The 23,845-nt window shown below is 47.4% G+C and overlaps 1 protein-coding gene across 1 annotated transcript in view; it reads left to right on the top strand.

The window, feature by feature from the left end:
- PEX14 (peroxisomal biogenesis factor 14) overlaps window positions 1-23,845 on the top strand; it is a 118,480-nt gene that overhangs the window by 74,555 nt on the left and 20,080 nt on the right. The gene's annotated exons all lie outside the window — the stretch shown is intronic.

The following is a 23,845-nucleotide window of genomic DNA, read 5'->3' as shown; positions in this document are numbered from 1 at the left end:
AGGTTCTGGCAGGTTGCGTGCCATCCTATTCCTGGCCTCAAGCACTGACCTTTTGTTGTAAGCATCACCCCCAACTGGTCACAGAACTCTACTGATAACTTACATAGAGATTTATTTTCCTTTTGGGGAGGATGGAAAGATTTCCTACGTGTGGGCTTCTTGAGTTTGCTTTCAATTTCTCTCTCTCTCTCTCTCTCTCTCTCTCTCTCTCTCTCTCTCTCCTTACTACTATCACGTTGTTGTTGTTGTTGTTGTTGTTGTTGTTGTTGTTGTTGTTGTTTTGCTCTCCTTCTTTCTCTTGGGCAAAGAATGTAGCTCAGTGGTTAGAGAATCTGCTTTACATGCAGAAGGTCCCAGGTACAAACTCTGGCATCTCCAGGTAAGGCCTGGGAGAGTCTTTGTGCCTGAAACCCTGGAGGGCTGCTGCCAGTCAGTGCAGACAGCGTTGAGCTAGACGGGCGAACAATCTGACTCAGTATATGGCAGGTTTTTTTAATACTGTGGTTTATATGACCACAAAGGTTGAAACATCAAAAAAGTGGCAAAACTGCCTCCAGGCTCAGGAGTCTTCCTGGACTACTTGGAGGTGCTATTGGGGATTGAAATCGGGACCTTCTTCTGCATGGCAACTGAGATGCTCTACCACCAAGCCTCAACCTTTACACGGAAGGACTTTTGGAAGTCTGCGCCAAACGAGAGACACAAAGGGATCACAGCAAGGCACAAATGTGTGTGTGTGTGTTTATCCGTAATGGGTTCAAGAGGGTTTTTTTAAAGACAGACATCCTGCAACCTCCTCTTTTTTTTGAAAGGAGAGACTTCATTCCGTATGAAACCGGAGGCACCCTAATTTTTTCTTTTCTTTTTAATTGACTTCATTGCGCTGTACAAAATGTGTCTTGCTAGTAGGAACTAGTCACCAAAAACGTAGCTGGAGTGCTCTCTGATCCCTCAGAGAGATGGTCTGGAGCAAGGGGGGGGGGGGCAGCAAAGGAGGGATAGCATTACACACTCCCCCCCACAGCCACCTTGTTGCAAATACATGGGTTATATTAAAAACTGCATTCATATCATATTTTCCTGCCCCCCTGTTTGGGTCATTGGAAGTGCATGGCTGACCTTATGCATTGGAATTGGCTTTATTGAATTTCGCCCCAAATGCGTTTGTAATTTTCTCGTGCCTGCCCCTGCCGACCCACTCCTGGCGTTCATGTCCTTGCTGTCCAGAGTTGTGGGACCGGGTGTACGTGTGTGGAGCGGGGGGGAGAGATAGGATAAGTGCCCCTTTTTATGGTGATAAACAAAATTAAATTTCTCTCTGTCAACTGCTGACCTTCCTCACCTTTGAGGTTGCATCTTTGCAGCAAAAGACAGGAGGCGCCGATCGTGGATCGTTTTGCTACCAAGGGACGTCGGCATGCAAAGGACCGCTGAGCAAATGAAATATTGAAATCTTTTCTTTATTATTTTTTTGCCGGTTAGCAATAATACCGCTCCGTCAATCTATGTATCCTTTTTTTTTGCAGGGGACGTTTCTTCCCATGCCCGTCCATTTGGGGGCCTGTAAGGTGTCGAAAACAATGGCCCCATTTGCACTGTACAATTAAAGCTCCATGATGCCACTTTGAACAGTCATGGCTCCCCACAAGAATTCCTGGGAGCTGCAGTTTGTTAAGGGTGCTGCAGAGTGGCTTAACGATCAATTTCTCCTCGCAGGGAACCCTGGGAATTGTAGTTCTGGGAGGATCCCCTGAAATACTCTCAGCAGCTCCCATGATTCTCTGGGGGAAGAACTGTGACTGTTTATAGTTTATGGTGTGAATGAGGCCAATGTCTTTTGCTGTTGGACTTAAAAGGGTCACTTTGCTCTTCCAAGAGGTTGTGATACCCATAGACTCAGACCCATTTAACAGAGGATCAGACAGATTCATGGAGGATAAAATGGAAGCAGACCCACCTTCCCCAACAGAGCACAGGCTTGCAAACCCGGCATTCCCAGGGGTCAAGAGAGTCTGACAAGTGCTCCACCTCATATTTAAAAGCTTGGCAAGGGGTGGTGCGGTTTCTGCTGCCATCTGTGAAGATGATGCCATCTGCCGTCTGCCTGGTTCTGGGTGACAAGACTGTACCTCCTTTTCTAACTCTGCTTCAGGCACTGCCTTTCGGCCTTCTATTCAGCCCCCTTTCCCTCAGCTGGCTGATGAAGGCCCTCCCCAGCTTATTGCTTGTCTGTGCCTGTTCTTCCAAGGGAAATGTCCTCTGCATATAGAAGTTCCATTTATTCATTCAGTTAGAGCAGAGTTTCCCAACCTTAGGCTTCCAGCTGATTTTGGACTACAACTACCATCATCCCTAGCTAGCAGGGCCAGTGGTCAGGGATGATGGGAATTGTAGTCCAAAAACAGCTGGAGACCCCACTTTGGGAAACCCTGAGATTTAGAGTGTTTGCACTTCAGCCCAGAAGTCTCCCTGCGTGACTTCCAGGCAATCAATTAAAACCAAGACAGTCCCCTGCCCAATTTCTTAGAAATGAAAAAGAAAACCCTGACACACAAGGGACAACGGTCAAGGAGGGAAGTGGGGAGGAGAAAGCAAACTCAGGCACCAATTCTTAAATAGTAGATTATTATAATGACCAGCTGGCATTTGCTTATTTATTGCATTTATATCCAACCTTTTTCTCCAAGGAGCTCAAGGTGGTCTACATGCTTCTCCTGTCCTCATCCAATCCCCACAACAACCCTATGAGGTAGATTGGGCTGAGAGGCAGGGACCGGCCCGAAGTCACATCCAGTGAGCTTTGTGGCCATGCGGGGATTTGAACCCTGGTCTGCAGAACCCTAACCAGTACACCACACAGCTCTGAGGCAGGAGGCACCTGATGGAGCATTGATGACGAAAGGAGCACTTGCTTTGCTTAGGGGCTTTTCTGGGATTTGACCCTTGCATTGTGGGTGTTTTTGAGACTCACCCATGGGTAAGCCAGGTAGGAAACCCTCCTAGGGGTCTGGAGCTCTGGCATGCAGTTTGTGGGGGGCAGGTACCCTGAATTCTCTCTCTCTATTCCCCCCCCCCCCCGATTTCTGCCTTTTCAGGGGCCTTCCAATTCACTTGCAGCCAGATCCTCTCCCTGCCTTTCTCAGAGGAAGAATCTCCCTCTACAAAGGTCAGAAGTTCTCCGGGATGCTTGGCAATTCCGCCTTCCTCTTCCACAGTTCCCACAACCCTCTTTTCCTTGGCCACCCTCTTGGAATTTTTAAGAAAGTAGTTTTTAATCTTCCACTCTCTCTAGTACATGAGGGCAGAGATTCCGTTCCCTTCTCTGAGCTCCTGGAAGAACTGCTGGAACACTCGTGTCAGCCTTTGAATCCCCGAAACACAACATGAGATGTTTTAAAAAGATTGCTCTTGAGCGTGCGGAGGGTTTGATTTTTTTATATATATATTAAAAAAAAAGAGAGAAGACAGAGAGAGAAGCTGTGTTTACGAGAACCAAAAAATAGCTGCTTCCATTACAGTAATTAAATGGCGGCATTTAACCTATCAAGGCTGTTGCATGCATGCGAGGGAAAAGCGCTGGGTTTCGAGAGATGATCGCTGCACAATCCTCAAGGGGAATAGGAGCAGTTAAATAATTTGTTTGCGAGGTGCGAGCTCTGTGTGTCGGCTAAAAAGAGCCGCCAGTGCTGGAAGCGCTGGGGAGGAATGGGGTGGGGGGGGGCAGGCGGAGGCAGTGGGAATGTGTGTTTACCTAGAATACCCTAGAGCTCAGCCTTTTGCTACTAGCACCTGCACCAGGCTGTCAATAAACTCGTCGCTGCCCGTTGGTGATCAGCTATCAGAGGAATGGGGAGGGTTGCTTGCCTGCTCAGCCTCGGTCTTGCATCATGAAGGCAGAAAGTTTGCTTCATCCTTAAGTACCGTCTCCCCCACAGACAACCAGCCCCCAATTTTTTTTTGGGGGGGGGGGGTGTTTAATTTTTTTTGCAGGGAGTGTTATAATTTAATTTCTTTATTAAAAAAAACCCAAAAACTGGCTATTTCTGCATTGCTTCTACTGGCCACCATCCTTAATTGTTCTTTTAAAAAATGCTTTCATAAGTTACCCATCCATGTCAACACACACACGGCTAGACTGTTCTGTTCTACTTTGAATGGTGTTGCTTGCTTTATAACTGTATGAGTTTTATCTGTTTTTATATTGTTCTATCCCACCTTGGGACTTTATATTGAAGGGTGAGTAAAAAAAAAGCTAATGAACAAACCTTCCTGCTCATCAGGCCTTGCAGTTCACAATATTCATCACCAAGTTTCCAAATTATCTTTCTTGCAAACCTTTGCTATCATAAGAACATAAGACGAGCCTGCTGGATTAGGCCACGGGCGACTAGAATACAGAAGCCTTCTGCCTCCAACAGTGCAGGTAGAACGTAGACACTGTGGCCTGTAGCCAGTGGTAGGTTTCTCCTCCGCAAAATTTGTCTAATCTTCTTTTACAGCCATCCAAATTGGGGGCTGCCTCTGGTGGCAGTGAGTTCCATAGTCTTAACTATGTGCTGCATGTATATGTCTTTTGTTTTGTCTGTCCTGAATATTCCAACATTCGGCCTTCAGATTGTCCTGGAAATCAGTGGCATAATGAACGCCACTCTCGTGCAAGGTTAGGCAGGTGTCAGTTTCGATTTCTCTCCGTTTCTCACTTTTCCAGTCAAGCACAGGTCTCCACATTTCCACAGCAGTTTGCAATGTTTTGCACGTATCTAATGGACACATGTCGGCATGCAGTTTCCCCAAACGTGCACATTTTGCAGAGCGGTTTCCCCTAGTATATTCCCTGCCTTCCCACTGTTGGGGGGGGGGGCAGTATGTCTCTCAATACCAGTCCCTGGTAATCCCAAGTGGGGAGAGTTTCTGTTGCACTCAGGTCCTGCTTCCAGATTGTCCTGGCTTCTGGTGTTATGAGGGAGCAAAACTTAGTATCATAGGGCTGGAAGGGACAACGTGGGTCATCTAGTCCAGCCCTCTACAATGCAGGAATTTTTTGCCCAAGGTGGGGCTCTAACCCATGATCCTGAGATCAAGAATCATCCTCTACCAGCTGAGCTATCCCAGCTTGCCTAACTTCTCTCTGTCCCCTTTCTTCATAACTTCACGACACTTCTGTCGTTTCCCTGCTTCTCCCTTGCTAAACTAAAAATCTGCAAAGACGATACGTTTTTGAAAGCCACAGACCTGTCGCAAAGGCATGTAGAGGATAAGCTGTTCTGTCCAGTCATCAAACTTCGGGCGCTTAAGTGCATCAGGGACGGCCTTCCCTGGGGGAGCGTGGCTGAAACCTCCGGAAAGAGTGCTACTTGCCTCTCCCTCTCCCCCTTTGGAAACATCCTGTCGAGCATCCCCTTCCGTAGAAGCTGAGTGTCCTACCCGAGTTAGTTCTCTGCGCTCCTGGGATGCAGTGTCAGAGATTTATGCGGAGTGACAAGGCTTGGTGGAGCGTGTTTTTCTTTCTTTCCTGCTTTGTATTGCTGACCCCGGCATTGTCGAAAAGAGTTGGGAGCCTCAAGAACCTCTGTCTTCTCCCCTAATTCTTTCTCCCCTCTCCCGCATTTCTCCACCCCAATTTTGCTGTGTTTTAAGGCATACAAAAATCAAAAGGTTGCAACCCAGGCTACAGCAGACCCACTGAAGTTAATGGATGTGACAAAGCCAAGTTTGTACATTTCAGTGGGTCTGCTCTGAGTATAACTCAGCTGGATGCAGCCACAGATTCCCCATTCCTGAACTTTGGGCCCCTGGGAGCCGGGAGCCCCATCCAAAAAGGAGGCTCCCCGCTGCAGCTCTGCATGAGTGCCTGCTCTGGCTTTTATTAAGGCAGGGATGAGCCACCTGCAGCTCTCCAGATGTGCCTATTGCAGCCAGCGTGGCCCAGTGGCCGAGCATGATGGGAGTTGTTCTCTAGCAACATCTGAAGGTCCCTACGTTTGCTTCCTAGAGGGATCCAGACAGTCCCATGCTCCAGTCACCAGCTCCACTGGGCCTGCAGCCTGATGCAGAAGAGTGTCAGAGTGCCAGGAAGATCCTGTGCCCTGTTTTCAATTTTATGGTAAAAGGACTCAGTCCCAAAGCCGCAAGACACACAAATCCCACAACGTTCCCTCTTCACCACACATGGTTCTTTGTTTCCCAGATTTTAATTTTATTTTATTTTTAGTGGGTGGGGGAAATAACACTAACAATGGACCTCCAAAGAGCTGCGGTTGTTGTGGCAATCTCAGCCCTGGGGGATCAGAGCATCAGCTAACTCTGTCCCTGACTCTCCCCTGAGAGCAGTGATGAAATATTGGCCGTTCTTTGCCACTCAAGCACCGTGGTCACTGGCAACACTACTGTCTCCTTCCCTGCTTCGCTTCTTCTCTTTTCTAAAGCTTTTGCCCCTTTGCGGGCAGGAGTCCAGAGGGTCTGGGTTCGAATCACAGGAAAGGGGCATTAGATAAGGACCACTTCCACCATTCTGTCTTTAAGCATGGGAAGTTGTTGTGCTTTTATTTAAACGTATTAGACTCATACAGTTGTAGAGTGGGGACCCCAAGAGTCATCTAGACCAACCCCCGGCAGTGCAGGAACCATGGGTAAAAAATAAATAAATCACTGACAGATGGCCATCCAACCTCTGTTTGAAAACCTCCAGCAAAGGAAAGTTCACTACCTTCCAAGGTGTCCACTGTCCACAAAAAGTGACTCAGAGCAACTTACAACAATAAATAAGTACCGCGTGCATTGAAATCAGCATAAAAGTAAAACAAAATGAAAATTTAAAAACTCGTTCATATTTTTGAAAAAAAGGTAAAGGGACCCCAGACAGTTAAGTCCAGTCACAGACAGCTCTGGGTTTGCGGCGCTCATCTCACTTTACAGGCCAAAGGAGCTGGCGTTTGTCCGCAGACAGTTTTTCTGGGTCATGTGGCCATATTTTTGAAAGGCAAGGTATAAAATATCCCACTGATAATAGGCCTGTCAGAAAAGAAATGTTTTTGTTGGGTGCCTAAGGTAAGTAGTGACGGCCACAGCCCTTCCTCTTATTATTTTATATCCCCCATAATAGTTTAAACCAGGGGCAGCTAACCTGTGGCTCTCCACATGTTGCTTACCTAACATTCCCAGAACTATTGGTAATGTTTTCCAGGGCTGATGGGAATTGTAGTTCTGTAGCCGCAAGAGTCACAAGGCAGCTAACTCTGATTTTAAATAATTCCATCTCAGCTGTTGTACTTATCATTACCGTGACCATGACTCAGTGAAACTCTGTTTACAAATGTTTTGGGGGTGTGGATGACCAACTTCATACACAGCTCAAGAGAACCAGTGTGGAGCAGTAGTTAGAGTGCTGGAGGCCAGGTTTGAATCCCGTTTCAGCCATGAAGCTCAGAGGTGACCTTGGGCCAGTCACAGCCGCTCAGCCTAACCCACCTCATAGGGTTGCTGAGAAAATAAAATAGAGGGGATGCATAATGTGTACTACCTTGAGCTCCTTGTAGAAAAAAGTGGGATATAAGTACAGTGGTACCTCGGGTTACATATGCTTCAGGTTACAGACGCTTCAGGTTACAGACTCCGCTAACCCAGAAATATTACCTTGGGTTAAGAACTTTGCTTCAGGGTGAGAACAGAAATTGTGCTCCGGCGGCGCAGAGGCAGTGGGAGGCCCCATTAGCTAAAGTGGTGCTTCAGGTTAAGAACAGTTTCAGGTTAAGAACGGACCTCTGGAACGAATTAAGTTCTTAACCCGAGCTACCACTGTACAATCAGTTGGTTTGGGTTTTTTTTTAAAAAATGTTCAAGTCAGTAGAAACTTCCAAGAAACTCCTGTCTCCTGCAATTTTTCCTCTTGATGTTATCAGCATCTCTCTCTCTTTTTTTTGGGGGGGGGGGGGGAGACAAGGACAGCTAGAAATTCACCCAGTGGTCCCCAGATCGCAATGTTCAATGCCCCTCTCCTCCTTTGGAATGCAAGGCTCTTTTTAAAAAAGTAGCTCCAATTTGACTCGACTGTCCCTGGGAAATTGCATCTGCTTCAAACAAACCAGAGGACTCTCTCTCCGATGTGGGGGCGGGGGCGTGGGACAAGGTAGGGAGGGGGGAGACCTGACCTCTCTTCTGACAAGCGGAGCTGTGTGTCTCCTTTGCCTCCAAAGCACCGATGAAATATATTTTGCACTGGCTTGTAATGGTGTGATTTATGCCGTGATACGGTTTGCGATATTCCAGTGTCCTTTTGCCTTTGTGTCTAGAGTCTCTCCCCCCCCTTCTCTCTCCACGCCTCCCCCGGCCACCCCAGCGTCTCCTTCTGCTACATTTAACGTAATAGAGGTGAGTAGGTTCTCAGGGCGCAGAGGTTGGACACAGAGAATGCCGGTCTGAGCGGTGAGCAGTCTCTAAAACTTTCTGCTTCTACCTACTTCCCATCTTCCTCTTTTTTCCCTTAGATCAATTTTCCTCCAGGGAGGAAACCCCCCCCCCCAAACTGTTCTGCTTTTGGGGATAGCATTACTCCAACAACGTACCGTACCTGGGAAGGGATCTGCCCATGTACGCAAGACCGTGCATCCTCACGTATCTGTCCCCCGGCCAGTGTTGCTCTGCACCTCTGCTCCTTAAGAGAACCCCAATGGATGGATCACTTGACCACAAGAGCTCAATCTCTGGTTCACTTGCTAAGTCTAGCAGTTGTGCTATCCTATGCGTTGTTGTTGTTGTTGCTATTCAGTTGCCCTTCACCCTAAGGTCCCAGAGTGGCTTACAGCCATTGCAACACAATATTGAAAGCAGTTGGACAACTTACAATCCCAGAAATAAAGTGTGTCCTTGATTAAATCTCCATGCCACCCTCCTTCCAAATATCACAGGGCAGTTTGCAATACAGTCATACCTTGTGTTGCATTAGGTACATAGAATCATAGAATCATGGAGTTGGAAGAGACCACAAGGGCCATCGAGTCCAACCCCCTGCCAAGCAGGAAACACCATCAGAGCACTCCTGACATATGGTTGTCAAGCCTCTGCTTAAAGACCTCCAAAGAAGGAGACTCCACCACACTCCTTGGCAGCAAATTCCACTGTTGTGTCTTTTTGGCTTGCGAACACAGCCAACCTGGAAGTGTATACTTCCGGGTTTCGTCGCATGCGCAGAAGCATTCTGTGTGCTTCACACATGCGCAGAAGTGCTCAATTGCGCTCTATGCTTGTGCAGAAGCGCCGCTTTAGTTGCGGGCTTTTCGGGGTGCGAATGGCACCCCGGAACGGATTGTGTCTACAACTAGACGTACCACTGTAGAAACAATGCAAAGCGAGAACATAAAATGTGTAATAATAATAAAAACCAAGACCAAACCAATACCCCCCCAAAAATTTTTTTTAAAAGCCATAGAATGTTAATCAGTGGAAGGCCCGGTTGAAAGGAAATGTTTTCGCCTGGTGCCTAAAGATACGTAATGACGATGCCAGGCCAGCCTCCCTGGAGAGAACATTCCACAAATGGGATACCCTGATACCCTGGAGAGCTGCTGCCAGTCAGTGTAGGCAACACTGATGGGCTGACTCCGAATAAGGCAGCTTCCTATTTCCTGCCCAGTGCCGGATTTACGTATAAGCTAAACAAGCTATATCTTAGGGCCCCACTCTCTTGGGGGCCCCACAAAAATTTAAAGGAAAAACAACTGGATGCACATTTCCAAAATAACATAAGATTAAAAACAAATAAAATAAAAACCTACATACAGCAACAGTCTTTTGTGTTGTGTAGGCTCCTATGACGTAAGTAATGGGCCCCGCCTGCTAGCCTGCTCCCTAAAATATTATGGCCCATAAATTACCATATAGCGTATGTTCGACACAAAAAACAGTGACAGCTGGACATATAAAGGGCCCCATTACCTTCAGTAGCTTAGGGCCTCATCAAACTTAAATCCGGCCCTGGTTCTATCCCACCTTCTCTTGATCATCTTCTTTGGCGCTTTCTAGGCATAAGAAAGTTTGGGGGTACTTTAATACCTGTATATAGTAACTTAATGCCCATTGCTAAGCATTAAATTGGGGACGCAGGTGGCGCTGTGGGTTAAAGCCTCAGTTTGCTCGGGTGGTGCTGTGGGTTAAAGCCTAGGGCTTGCCGATCGAAAGGTCGACGGTTCGAATCCCCGCGGCGGGGTGCGCTCCCGCTGTTCGGTCCCAGCGCCTGCCAACCTAGCAGTTCGAAAGCACCCCTGGGTGCAAGTAGATAAATAGGGACCGCTTACTAGCGGGAAGGTAAACGGCGTTTCCGTGTGCGGCTCTGGCTCGCCAGAGCAGCGATGTCACGCTGGCCACGTGACCCGGAAGTGTCTGCGGACAGCGCTGGCCCCTGGCCTCTTGAGTGAGATGGGCGCACAACCCTAGAGTCTGTCAAGACTGGCCCTTACGGGCAGGGGTACCTTTACCTTAAGCATTAAAAGGTGCAGTGGCACGGCATTTTATCGTACCATGTGCAAAGCAAGCAAGCAAACAAAAAATAATAATTAGTGGAAGAAATGGTTAACAAGACGAATGTAAACCAAGACAGCCAACTTTCCCAAGCTGGCATGGATGGTGAATGTTGGGCATTGAAGTCTGTAGCATCAGAAATAAATCCCCACCAGATGACATAGAAATGTTCTGGGTCTGGATGCATGCAATTTATGTGTTATTTCCCCCCACAATAGACAGGTTTTGGGGCTTTTCACCATTTTCCTTTTATTTTTCTCAACCTCCCCCCCTGCCCCCAGCCGCCACGATGTAAGCCTACATCAAGCAAACAGCTTGGCCTTTCTTTCACTGCAGGGTTGCAATACTCCAACCCCCCCAGAAAAAACCCCTTTCCAAAGCTAATTTTCAAAAGATAATCTCTACCATGTGAGAATGTTTAATTTATGGAGGTGTGTTCCCGCCCCCTTAGCATTTTAGCCAGAGGTTTATGTGTGCACCAAAATTAAAGAGGGGGGGGGGATAAGATATTTTAAAGTAGTTGTGGGTTTGATTCTGAAATTATTGCTGGACTGCCTGAAGTCGGCTAGCAGTGACTCAGTCCTAACCATTCTTACAAGGTCGCTTCAAGTGAGCTTCATGGCCAGATGTGGGGTTTTTGAACCCTGGTTTCCCAGGTCCAAGCCCAGCGTTCTTCCCCACGCTGCCTTCTCTAGCCTGGTGCCCCTCCAGCCTGAACCATCAGCTGGGGCTGGTGGCAGCTGCAGTTTGAAACCTCTGGAGGGCACCAGGTGGCAGGAAGCCGCATTCGTGGTTGAGTTCTGGGTAAGAAAACTTGCACTTACCTATTTAAAATTTTGTGTTTGAGATTGGAAATAAACAAATTGGGTGTGTGGGGTTTTTTTGGGGGGGTGTGTGGAAATAAGGTTGATTGGAGGTGGGTTTATGGGAAAGGGGGGTTGGAAATAAACCCATAAACAAGGTGATATATAATATTTTTTTTCATTCTCCTTTTAAATAAATACCGATCAGCTTTATGTTCGGAGACAATAGGAGCTGTTGGCTTAAATTTGCAGTTTACTGTATTTATGGCCGTAATATCTAGGTGCTGCCGTCGTAATTTCATGCCCCAATGAGAAGTGCAAGGTCGAAGCAAATGCTTCCATCGGCATCCTGCTAACACCCTAACTCATAAACAAGGCCCGCCTGGATCAGGTGGCTTGGAATAATACAGGCTAATGAAATACAGCACAGCTTTCCATTACTGTTAGTTTTTACAGTGTCGTCATTACGTGTAATTTATGTTTAAAAAATTCAATTTTATACAAGGCTCTGGGAAATAGGGGTCTCCGGGTCACCCGACGACTTTTAACGGCTTGCGGGGTTGGGGTGGTGCAGGCGCCCAGGGCTGGGGGGGGGGGAGAGAAAGAGGAGAGGAGGGGGAGAAAGAAAGAGAGAGAGAAAGAGAGAGTCCTCGTTCTGCTCAGCTGTAGTCCACCCAGTTGAGGGGGGGGTGTTCATAAAATAAATAAATAAATAAACTGCTCCCCCCCCCCATAAAAAAATTAAAATGTCAATGTCAAGCTTTATCCCCTTCTTCCAAAAAATATTTTCTATTTTGGAGTGTGTGAGAGATTTGCTTAGTTGGCTTTTATTTTTTTCAAAATAGTAGTAATGATATTTTTCGCACTTAAAAAAAAACCAAAGAGTTTGCTGTCTTTTCTAAGGCCGTGTGTGTGTATGTGTGTGTCGGTTATTTGAAAGGCAGGTGGCCATCTCTTACGGCTTCTTTTTCTCTCTCCCATCCATCAATCACCTAGGAGGTCCCGTAAGTGGTGGGGCGGAGGGTGGGGGGAGAATTATGGAGGGGGTGGGAGGGAGAGAAAACACAGCCTTAGAGACGGAGATACTTAACAACCTCTCCCAAACTCTCACCCCTTGACATTGGCTTCCTCGCCTCCATTTACGTTTCCTTTTTTATTATAGACTTCGAAAGCGCAGCCAGCAAGGCAAAAACTCCTGCCAGGTTGTTGTTTTTTTAAAGCCAAAAAAACCCCCCACACACCTCCAAACAAATGCCTTTATACTTAACCTTTCCTTTTCCTGGCTGCATTAGCACCATATTTTTAATTGGATCCCACACATTCATCTTTTTTTTTTGGCTGCGTACACACTTAAAGCACATTCCCCCACCCCAAAGAATCCTGGGAACTGTAGTTTGTTAAGAGTGCTTGGGATCACGGCACTCTGGAGATAGAAGTACAGTTCCCGTGGCTCTTTGGGGGGGGGGTGCTTTAAATATATGGTGTGTATTCACCTGGTTCTAAATGCAGCATAGTAAAGGTAAAGGGACCCCTGACTATTAGGTCCAGTCGTGGCCAACTCTGGGGTTGCGGCGCTCATCTCGCTTTATTGGCCGAGGGAGCCGGCGTACAGCTTCCGGGTCATGTGGCCAGCATGACTAAGCCACTTCTGGAGAACCAGAGCAGCGCACGGAAATGCCGTTTACCTTCCTGCCGGAGCGGTACCTATTTATCTACTTGTACTTTGACATGCTTTCGAACTGCTAGGTTGGCAGGAAAATGCAGCATAAGGGGTCTCTATAGTATTTTAAAATGGGGTTTCAGAGTTTTTAGGGGTTTTTGAATGTTTTATGTAGTTTTTCACTTTCATTGTTCTGCATGGGACAATGACAATAAAGATATCATATCGTTTTTTTCTTTGGCACATGGAAGTTGCATGCTGTAATTCCCATGTTCAGGGTGTGAGTCCTGTTGCTGGGGTAGCCAAGACAGTGCTACTCCACCCCACAATTATAGAACAGACGCGGAGGGACCCCAAATTCTGCAAAAGTTTTTAGGGAAAACTTAATGGGGGAGGGAACTCCCAAAACAAGCCCAGTGACAACAGTGTGCTTAGCAACTGCAGAATCCTGGTGAACTCAGGGGAGTGAGAAACAGTGGAAAGAGGGAAGGGGATGAAGTGGCTGGGATCCCGAACTCAGCGCTGCAACATTTTTTTGCAGGTCCCACATTTAAGTTAGGCTAGGTCAGGGCTGAGGAACCTTTGGTCCTCCATGTTATTGGACTCCAACTCACATCAGTCTCAGCCAGAATGGACAGAGGTCGGAGTGATGGGGTACAGCAACATCTGGAGGACCCACAGTTTGGCCATTTCTGGACTCAAGGCTCCTGGGAGCCCCATCCAAAAAGGAGGCTTCCTGCTGTGCCTCTGCATGAGTGTCTGCTCTGGCTTTTGTTATTGTTGTTGTTTAGTTGTTGTTTAGTCGTGTCCGACTCTTCGTGACCCCATGGACCAGAGCACGCCAGGCATTCCTGTCTTTCACTGCCTCCCGCAGTTTGGTCAAACTCATGCTGGTAGCTTCGAGAACACTGTCCAACCATCTCTGTCGTCCCCTTCTCCTTGTGCCCTCCATCTTTCCCAACATCAGGGTCTTTTCCAGGGAGTCTTCTCATGAGGTGGCCAAAGTATTGGAGCCTCAGCTTCAGGATCTGTCCTTCCAGTGAGCACTCAGGGCTGATTTCCTTCAGAATGGATAGGTGTGATCTCCTTGCAGTCCATAGGACTCTCAAGAGTCTCCTCCAGCACCATAATTATGGTGCTGGCTTTTGTTAGCCTTGGTTAAAACAGTGCTAGGAAACATGTTCAATAATGGGAGCTAGAGACCAACATCATATGGAGGGCCAAAGGTTCCTCAGTCCTGTGCTTGGCTGCCTGGTTGGCATTGATCCTTTTCAGTGGCGGCTACCCCTTTTTGGCACTTGCTTGTGACTGTCTTCCTCATTATAGACTTTCATGATGAATTTGGGACCCCTGACCATTAGGTCCAGTCGTGACCGACTCTGGGGTTGCAGCGCTCTTCTCGCTTTATTGGCTGAGGGAGCCGGCGTACAGCTTCTGGGTCATATGGCCAGCATGACTAAGCCACTTCTGGCGAACCAGAGCAGCACACGGAAACACCGTTTACCTTCCCGCCGGAGCAGTACCTATTTATCTACTTGCACTTTGAGGTGCTTTCAAACTGCTAGGTTGGCAGGAGCAGGGACCGAGCAACGGGAGCTCACCCCGTCGCGGGGATTCGAACCGCCGACCTTCTGATTGGCAAGTCCTAGGCTCTGTGGTTTAACCCACAGCGCCACCCCAACAATAATAAAAGCAATAACGTTTTTAGCAGGCACCAAAAAGAGTACAGTGAAGACACCTGCTTAATCTCAACAGGCAGGGAGTTCTAAAGTGTAGGTGCTGCCTACACTTAGGAGACAGGAGAAAATAAGAAAGGAGGTGAGAAAGGCTAAGAATGCATAGAGTTTGAGGAAGAAAGCTGGACATGTATGGAGTGGCACTACTTTGCAAGATGTGGTTCTGAATACTTCCAAGGAGACTGTCTATCGCCATGGTTGTTCATTCCATAGAGCTGTAGCTTAGCGGTAGAGCTCCTGCCTTGCATTCAGAAGGGCACAAGGTTCAGTCCCTGACATCTCTCGGTAGGAGGGAGAATGTCTGCTTTTTAAAATTCATGTAGAACCACTGCCAGTCAGTGTAGACGATGCTGAGCTGGGTGGAGCAATAGTCTGACTTGATATAAAGCGGCACCCTATGTTCCTTGTCTCAAAGTAAGGGCTGTAGCTTAGTGGTAGAGCATCTGCTCTCCATGCAGAAAGTCCAAGTTCAATCCCAGTCAGCTTCAGGTAGGACTGGGAGAGATTCCGTGTTTTCAGCCAGTATAGACTGGGCTGGCTAATCCGTGCTCCACAGTATTTGACTTCCAATAAACAGTTTGTGGCCTCCACAAACTCCGCCTCTTCCGAAAGAAACCACTTCTGGAATTTTGGGAGGGGCTTTTTTAAAAAAAGAATACTAGCCATTTTTGCATTGTTTCTACTGACCACCATCTGTAACTGATTTAAAAATAAAAATAATAAGTTACCTGTTCACACACATATACGCAAATTGCCTAGACTCTTCTGTTCTGTTCAGAATGGTTTTACTTGCGCGCATATATATATATATATGTATGTTTTTATAATTGTATAATATATTGGTCTAACCCACCTTGGGACCTTACAATGAAGGATGGGTAAGAAGTCCAATAAACAAGCAAACACAAAAAGTTAACCCTTTTCTGGACAAAAAGAAAGGTGACAACCTTTTTCTTTTAAACTTTTCTTCCATCTCACCTGGGAAAGCAATTCACAATTTCCATAGTCGATTAGAATTTACAAGAAAGGACGCGGGTGGCGCTGTGGGTTAAAGCCTCAGTGCCTAGGGCTTGCCGATCGAAAGGTCGGCGGTTCGAATCCCCGCGGCGGGGTGCGCTCCCGCTGTTCGGTCCCAGCGCCTGCCAACCTAGCAGTTCGAAAGCACTCCTGGGTGCAAGTAGATAAATAGGGACCGCTTACTAGCGGGAAGGTAAACGGCGTTTCCGAGTGCGGCTCTGGCTCGCCAGAGCAGCGATGTCACGCTGGCCACGTGACCCGGAAGTGTCTGCGGACAGCGCTGGCCCTTGGCCTCTTGAGTGAGATGGGCGCACAACCCTAGAGTTTGTCAAGACTGGCCCGTATGGGCAGGGGTACCTTTACCTTTACCTTTACTCCAAAGTACCTTTCATGTAGGCCTTTGCTGTCACAAGAGGAGCCTGCTGGATCAGGCCAATGGCCCATCTAGCCCAATGTCCTATTTCTTGCAGTGGCCAACCAGTTTCCTCAATGGGAAGTCTGCAAGCAAGACCTGAGAATGAAAGCGACTCTTCCCCTCCTGCATATTCCAGCCTTTGGGAGTCAGAAGTATTACTGCCTCTGACAGCTGAGGTAGAGCGTAGGCATCAGGGCTAGCAGCCTAGCAGCCGTTGATAATTTTTGTTGTTGTTTTCTCTAGGCTAAACTAACCCATGCAAATTTGACAGAAAGATATAATCCTGCACAGGACTTAAAGCCACTTTTCATATCCAGCAGCAGCTCTCTCTCTCTTTTTCGACGCAAGTGGAAATTGCACGCTTTCCCTACATGCACACAAAAATCCCCTTCTGTATCTGTAATCCACCCCCCCCCCTCTGCTAGCGTGACCACCACTGGCTTGCAACTGCGGCAGGAACAAAAAGAGAGCGCGGTGGTGGGGGGAATAGTCCAAATAAATTGTCTCCACGTAAATGAAGAAAGGGGAGGGGAGGGGATGCAGAGGGACATTTCTCTTGACCTTAGGTTTGCTTTGGTGTGTGCGCGTGTGTTTTTAAACAGAACTTTAAAAGATGAAATTGACCTGACAGGGCCCCCTCTCACAAGACGGTGTGCTGGGTGAAATATCAGTGGGTCGCACCTTTGACCCCTGCCGAGCTGCATTTTAAACTCTGCTGGACTTCTTTCTTTCTTTCTTTCTTTCTTTCTTTCTTTCTTTCTTTCTTTCTTTCTTTCTTTCTTCAGGTTGACTGGAGTAAGAAGCGGCGGGTGGGGGGGTGGATCAGCTTCCTGTGGTTTTATGGGGTGGAAAGCAGTCGTAGTAGGTAGCCTAAGAGGGTAGAGGACAATGGCTTTAGAGGTCAAAACCAACACTTTGAATCAAGCTCAGAGTCTTGCAACATCTGGATTGAATTGAGCTGGAGCCCAGCAACATCTGGGCAGTCACAGATTCTCAATCCCAGTGAGTTTCTTGGCTGAGCACAGATATTTGAACCCTGGTCTCCCAGGTCCTAGTTTAACACTCACACCGCTCCACCACACTGGCTCTTAGTTGCTTGTTGCATTTTATATCCCAGCTATCCACTAATGGACTCGAGGTGGCTTACATCTTGAGTTCCTTCATTCATAACTAGGCACGAGCTAGGATGCTGTTCCAACACTTGGCAAGACCCGCTAAGCTCCTCTTTCAAAGAGCGAGGTGGCTACAGCCATAGAATCATAGAGTTGGAAGAGACCACAAGGGCCATCGAGTCCAACCCCCTGCCAAGCAGGAAACACCATCAGAGCACTCCTGACATATGGTTGTCAAGCCTCTGCTTAAAGACCTCCAAAGAAGGAGACTCCACCACACTCCTTGGCAGCAAATTCCACTGTCAAACAGCTCTTACTGTCAGGAAGTTCTTCCTAATGTTTAGGTGGAATATTCTTTCTTGCAGTTTGGATCCATTGCTCCGTGTCCGCTTCTCTGGAGCAGCAGAAAACAACCTTTCTCCCTCCTTTATGTGACATCCTTTTATATATTTGAACATGGCTATCATATCACCCCTTAACCTCCTCTTCTCCAGGCTAAACAGGCCCAGCTCCCTTAGCCGTTCCTCTTAAGGCATCGTTTCCAGGCCTTTGACCATTTTGGTTGCCCTCCTCTGGACACGTTCCAGTTTGTCAGTGTCCTTTTTGTCAGTGCCATTTGCACAGCCATCTTTCCAAGTCTCAGGTCTGGGCAAGAACCCAGGAGGGGGACCACTCCTACAACCGCCTCTCACTCTCGATCTAATTCTCCCCTCCAGAAGATCTGCACAGCACTCATGAGAGTTCTTACCCCTAACACTACATATCCTCAGTAGTGACTGGGAGCCCAACAGTAGGTGGCGCCAGAGCTAATGTTAAGCAGAGCCAACTCCTCCTAGTTTTGTCTCCATTCCCTTCCCTGCCAAGTTCCACAAGGGCAGCACTGAGGCTAAGGAGGAGGAGGAAGCTGAGATCCAGAGTCACCTACGGAGGTTGCTTATGTATGGCGTGTTAACACAGCCTGTGTGAAAGGCCTGTGTTGTATAATGCAAATCAGAAGGTACCTCCACCTCTGGGAACTGTAGTTTGCTAAGGTGCTGGGAAGTGTAGTTCTGTGCAGTGGTAAACTGCACAGAGGTTTCCGGTGCACAGCATGTACACAGCTTGTGCGAAAGACCCGTTTCGTATAATGCAAGTCAGGATTCACCTCCACCCGTGACCTCTATGGAGAAAAATACTATAAGGCGTTATGAAAATAAGGAATAATTCGTCCAGTGGTGGTGGCATCTGGCTGGACAGAAGATGGATGGATGGAGAAAAGTGGCGGCGGCGGTGGGGGGGTCGATATGTGGGTCACGTTTTGTTTTCATTGCATCCCTTTGCTGTGGCTCAGTCCTTGCTTCTTACCCTCTGCGGTTATATTATTCCTTGCAGATAGCAATCAACTGGAAGGAAGTGTGTGTCTAATTTGCATGAGATTATTTAAAACAAAAAAAAAAACCAACAAAAAACGGTTTGCATTAGTCAGGGTGATGGTAAACAACACAGATAGAGAGAGGGAGAGAGATGCCTCCTTATAATATAGCCGCGTCTCTCGGCTTTCAAGGCCAAATATAATTCACTTACAATCGGCAGCTCTCTTCATTCCTCCTTTTAACCTTTTGGATCCTGCCTGGGTCTCGGTCTTCACCAGGAGATAGGAAGCGCGGGGAAGGACTGGCTAGCAAGGAGAGAGAGGCAGAGGAAGTTGCAATGTCAGAAGCAGGGGTGTGTGTGTGTATGTGTGTGTGTTATGCCGCTCAGCGGCTGGGCATTGCACAGTTGTGAGACGCAGTGAGCCAAAGTTGTAAAGCAGGGACTCCCTTTTCGCTGAGGGGAACTGTCTTGGTAAACACAGCAAGCTTTCAGGTTGCACAGAGCTCTTGGAATCAGAGCATTGTGTTGCTCCTAGGCCACCATCTACCACTTTAAACAGTCACGCCTTGCCCCAGGGAATTCTGGGAGCTGTCATTGGCCAGGGGTGCTAAGAGTTGTTAGGAGAGCCCTAGTCCCACCACAGAGCTACCTTTCCCAAAGTTCCCCAAGAAGAAGGATTGATGGGTTCAGCCACTCTAGGAATTGTAGTTCTGTGAGGGGAAACAGGGTCTCCTCACAACTCTCAGCACCCTTAACAAACCACAGCTCCCATCAGCCCCAGCCAGGGCAGCCATAGATGACCATGAACAGCCTATGAGGCTCCCACCAGCAGTTTCTACTGGAATAATGCTTTCTGACCAAGACTCAATGGCTTTTAAAAAATAAAAATGCTTCCTATGGGACTGGGCCAATCAAACCTGAAAAGACTATCGAAGTAGATGAATGTGTAGCAGCCACAAAAGTGCTCATCAGTGGTGTTTCATCAAGCTGGGGGGAGGTTTTGTGTGAGCGGCTACAGGACCTACTAGGTCAGTATCCTGTTCCCTATTGTGGTCAATCAGATGCCTCTGGGAAGTCCAAAAGCCAAGTCAAAGAGCCACCAGCCTTCGTAGGCATCTGGGATATTCAGAATACACACATATTCTGCCTGTATCTCTAGAGCCCTCCTCAATCCCTATCTTAAGAGGATCCCTAATGAAAACAGCCGTGCTCTGCCTAATCCTATTGTTGCTGGCTAATATGGCCAGATTAATGCGAGAAACAAATTTCTATCTATTTTATCCCTCCCGAACAGGATGCGAATCTAGCTGGGAGGAGGGTAGCTTAACAATGAGTGTTATTTCCTGTGCTTTCCAGATTGGAGACCTCAAGAACAAAGGGCTTCTCTGTGGTTTGGTGTGCAATCTTCAGTGATAATATTTATCACATATGCTCTCTTTGAATGGATTTTTTTTGGGGAGGGGAGGAAGTAGAAGGAGGGGAATGGGCAGCCTGATTCAATTGGGATGCATTCAGAACACCAGCGGTAAAGTTTGAGAAGCAGGGGAGCTCATCCTGACAGCCCCCATAGCCACCTCCCCATAAATCCCCCAGTTTATTAGAATCAGCACGAGTGCAATCCTATATATTGTTCCTTAGGCATCAGATCTGTTGAACTCAGTGGGGTTGATTTAAAACTTGAGAAAGTTTTACGCAGGCACGGGCACTTTTGTACATATTATTTAGCTGTGGATCTGAGTTGTGAAATTCATGAAAGTGCAGATTTTGAAGGAGTACTAAAGTGTTTTGAATTGTATATGGATTGTGTGGGTTCACCTTTAAAGGCAAACTGTTGAATCCCCCCCCCCCTCCAATCCTTAGCCAGTGATCAGGGATGATGAGAGTTGGGAGTCCAGCAACAGATAGAGTGCCACAGATTCCCCATCCATGCTATATCATATGCCAGCTGGGTGCCTTGGAAATGACATTTCCCAGGGTCCCCAGAAGTGATGTTCCCAGGACCCCCCCCCTTCTCTTTTCCCCACCCCAAGGGTCTTTCTAAAGCCTAAACCCACAGCATCTTATGAAAGTAATTCAAATCAAGTTTTGTCCCTGGAGGCCCAGGCAGCCTCAGGGGCTAGAAGTGCCTTTTACCAGTTGTAATTGGTGCGATAACTACTGCTATTCCTGGGCCAGGAGAGCATTGATGACTTCAAGATTGGATTGCTGCAATGCACTCTGTGGGGCTTCCCTTGCGCTTGACCCAGAAACTGCAGCTGGTGCAGAATGCTGCAGCACGGTTGCTGACGAGAGTGCGGCACTGTCAGCACATAACACCATATATTGTAACATATATAATATAACTTCACAGCTTGGGGTCCAGTTTTCTTGTGGGGCCTGCCTTAACCCACGTGTGTCCACTTGATCACTTCGATTTGCAGACTTGGCACTGCACTGTGGAACTCTCTGCCTATTGAACACTCATTTCGGCACCTGCTTAAAACATTTTGTTTGGGCCAGCCTACTCAGGCAACGTATATGTCGACATGTTTTAAACGTGTTTTTTTTTTTAAATCCTTGGCTTCAGTGGTTTTTCACTGCTTTAAATTGCTCTTCAATTCTAAAAAAAAAACCCCAAAATTTTAATTCCTTGCAAACCGCGCACACAGTCAAGCAGTCTATAAATTTTGTAAAACGTGCAGACCTGGCTTAAGTTTCTAAAATGAGAAAGACACTAAAATCAAATAAAAAGGCATGGTTCCTTCTATAGTCTTGTTCCCTCTGGGCCTTGCGTTGTAGAATCTGCCCTTCATGGCACGCTCCCCGCCTGCCCCCCCCTTCTCCTTCCCTTTCTCAGCAAGGACTTTTACTCCCTCTGAAAAAGCGAGCCAGCTGTGCAGTTTCCTTTTCTGCTGCTGGTCAGCAGCTGCTCCTCTTTCTTCTCTGTCTCCCTCTCTCATTGGCCAAATCCTTTCCAGATGTTGCAGCCTCTCCAAATGGAGAAGGGACCCCTCTTTCCTCTCCCCTAAGCCCACCCCTCAAAAGGATGATAGCTTTGCAGAGAGCCGGATTTAAAGCCCCAGCCATCCAAGCGCCCGCCTTTTAATAACCGGCAGGTCGTCAGCGTCCTTTTCCAAAAGTTTCATCCCAGCTTGTTCTGCTCTGTTTTTATTGCCTCCTGATGTTTTCTGGGTCCCATTCATGCTCATCACAGTCAGACCTGATTTCCACTCCCCCCTTCTCTCTTTCTCTTTCTCTCTCTCTCTTCTCCCCCCTTTTTTTATTTCCGCATTTGTCATAAAATAAAGCAAATTATTCCCATCTTCAGAAACGATCTAGACTAATTAGTCGTCTAACCCAATAATTAGTTTTTTGTTTCCCTGTCTGTTTTCTTACATTATTGTTAGCTTTCTCCTTCCCTACCCTGGGTTTGTTGTTGCTGTTGTGTTGTTTTTCCCCACCCCACCCCATTACGGATTAAAATGAGCCACATTTGCAGTTGATGGTGTACGTTTCCCCCACTATGTTCGTTTTGTGTGTGAGTTTTTTGCGGATTTATTTTTATTTTTTTTTGACGGAATGGGGGAATTGCAATAGAAAAGCTACTTCAAAAGCAGCAATAAACTCAAAGATAAATTAAGGAAATTGAATGAGCCACATTTGGAAAAAGTGTCAGGGAAGGCTAATACGCCCGTCGCTTAAGGTTAAATTGCGGCAGTGAAGAGAGAATGTGGCTCCCACCCCAGTGAATCCAAAATTTGAGACGCGACCCGCATATTTGCCAAAATACTTTGGTGGCTTCCAGGGAGTTCTGTTGGGGATTCTGGGTTTTTAGTTGGGAAGCTTCTTGGTCTGGAGGGCCACGTTGTACCCCCACTGTCAGAGGCATGCTATCCTTGAATATCCGTTACTGAGAAACACTAGTGGGGAGATTGCCACTGTGCTCAGGTCCTGTTTGCAGGCTTCCCAGAAGAGGCACCTGGTTTGTCACTGCAAGAACAGGATGCTGGACTAGGTGGGCTTTCTCTAACTCATGGGTAGGCAAACTAAGGCCCAGGGACCAGATCCAGCCCAGTCGCCTTCTAAATCCAGCCCGCAGATGGTCCGGGAATCAGTGTGATTTTACATGTGTAGAATGTGTCCTTTTATTTAAAATGCATCTGTGGGTTATTTGTGGGGCCTGCCTGGTGTTTTTACATGAGTAGAATGTGTGCTTTTATTTAAAATGCACCTCTGGGTTATTTGTGGGGCATAGGAATTCGTTCATTCCCCCCCCTCCAAAATATAGTCCGGTCTGAGGGACAGTGAACCGGCCCGCTGCTGAAAAAGTTTGCTGATCCCTGTACAGTGCTCTTCCGATGTTCACACAGTGCATAGTTAAAACATGGAATTCGCTTCTATCAATGGCCACAAGCCACCATGGGGGAAATGGTGGCTGTTGTGCTTGGGCCTTCCCATAAGCATCATCTTGACCACTGTAAGAACAGGATGGGCTTTGGGCCTGATCCAGCAGGGCTTTTCCTATGCTCTTACAGGCCTGCAACCCCCACTTACACCTGTCTTTATTTACTGGGACCAGTCCGTATTTGTTTGGTTCCTGTCCTAGTTCAATATCTATTTCTTTTGGAGGAAATCCTAATTTGAACGTTGCTCATTCGAGGACTTAACCTGACGTGGTATTTGCCACGTGGTCTGATCCTGCGTGAGGAGAGCCTGGCTGCCAAAATAGTCCAAAGAACCACCATCCTATTCTTACACTGGCCCACCCAGACAGCACTCTCTCCATTTACAATTCCCAGCAACTGGTATTGCCACTGAGAGTGTGGGGAGAGTTAGTAGCTGAGAAATGTATTGTGACGATTGAAAAGCGGAACAAGGAGGTGTGACGGAGATAGAAGAAGGACATTGCAAACGGCAGCCATTCATTGATGGCCTTCCTGGCGTTTTCCCTGGTACGCATCTCTGACTTGAAGAACAAGCACCCTCATGGCTTTTAAAAAAGGGTGTGGTACAGACCGCACCTCCTTCTAGTTTCATCTCCATCCGCCTCCTCCTCCCTGCTGAGACTGAAGAGGAGGAAGCTGGCAGGTAGGACCACCTCCTGGGCTGGTTGTAGGTTAAAAAGGAGGAGGGCAACCAAAATGGTCAAAGGCCTGGAAACGATGCCTTATGAGGAACGGCTAAGGGAGCTGGGCATGTTTAGCCTGGAGAAGAGGAGGTTAAGGGGTGATATGATAGCTATGTTCAAATATATAAAA

Source organism: Podarcis tiliguerta (assembly GCF_965153285.1).
Source record: "Podarcis tiliguerta genome assembly, chromosome: 8".
Classification (NCBI taxonomy): Eukaryota; Metazoa; Chordata; class Lepidosauria; order Squamata; family Lacertidae; genus Podarcis; species Podarcis tiliguerta.
Note: the sequence above shows the minus strand (reverse complement) of the source record. Positions and strands in the feature narration are given on the sequence as shown.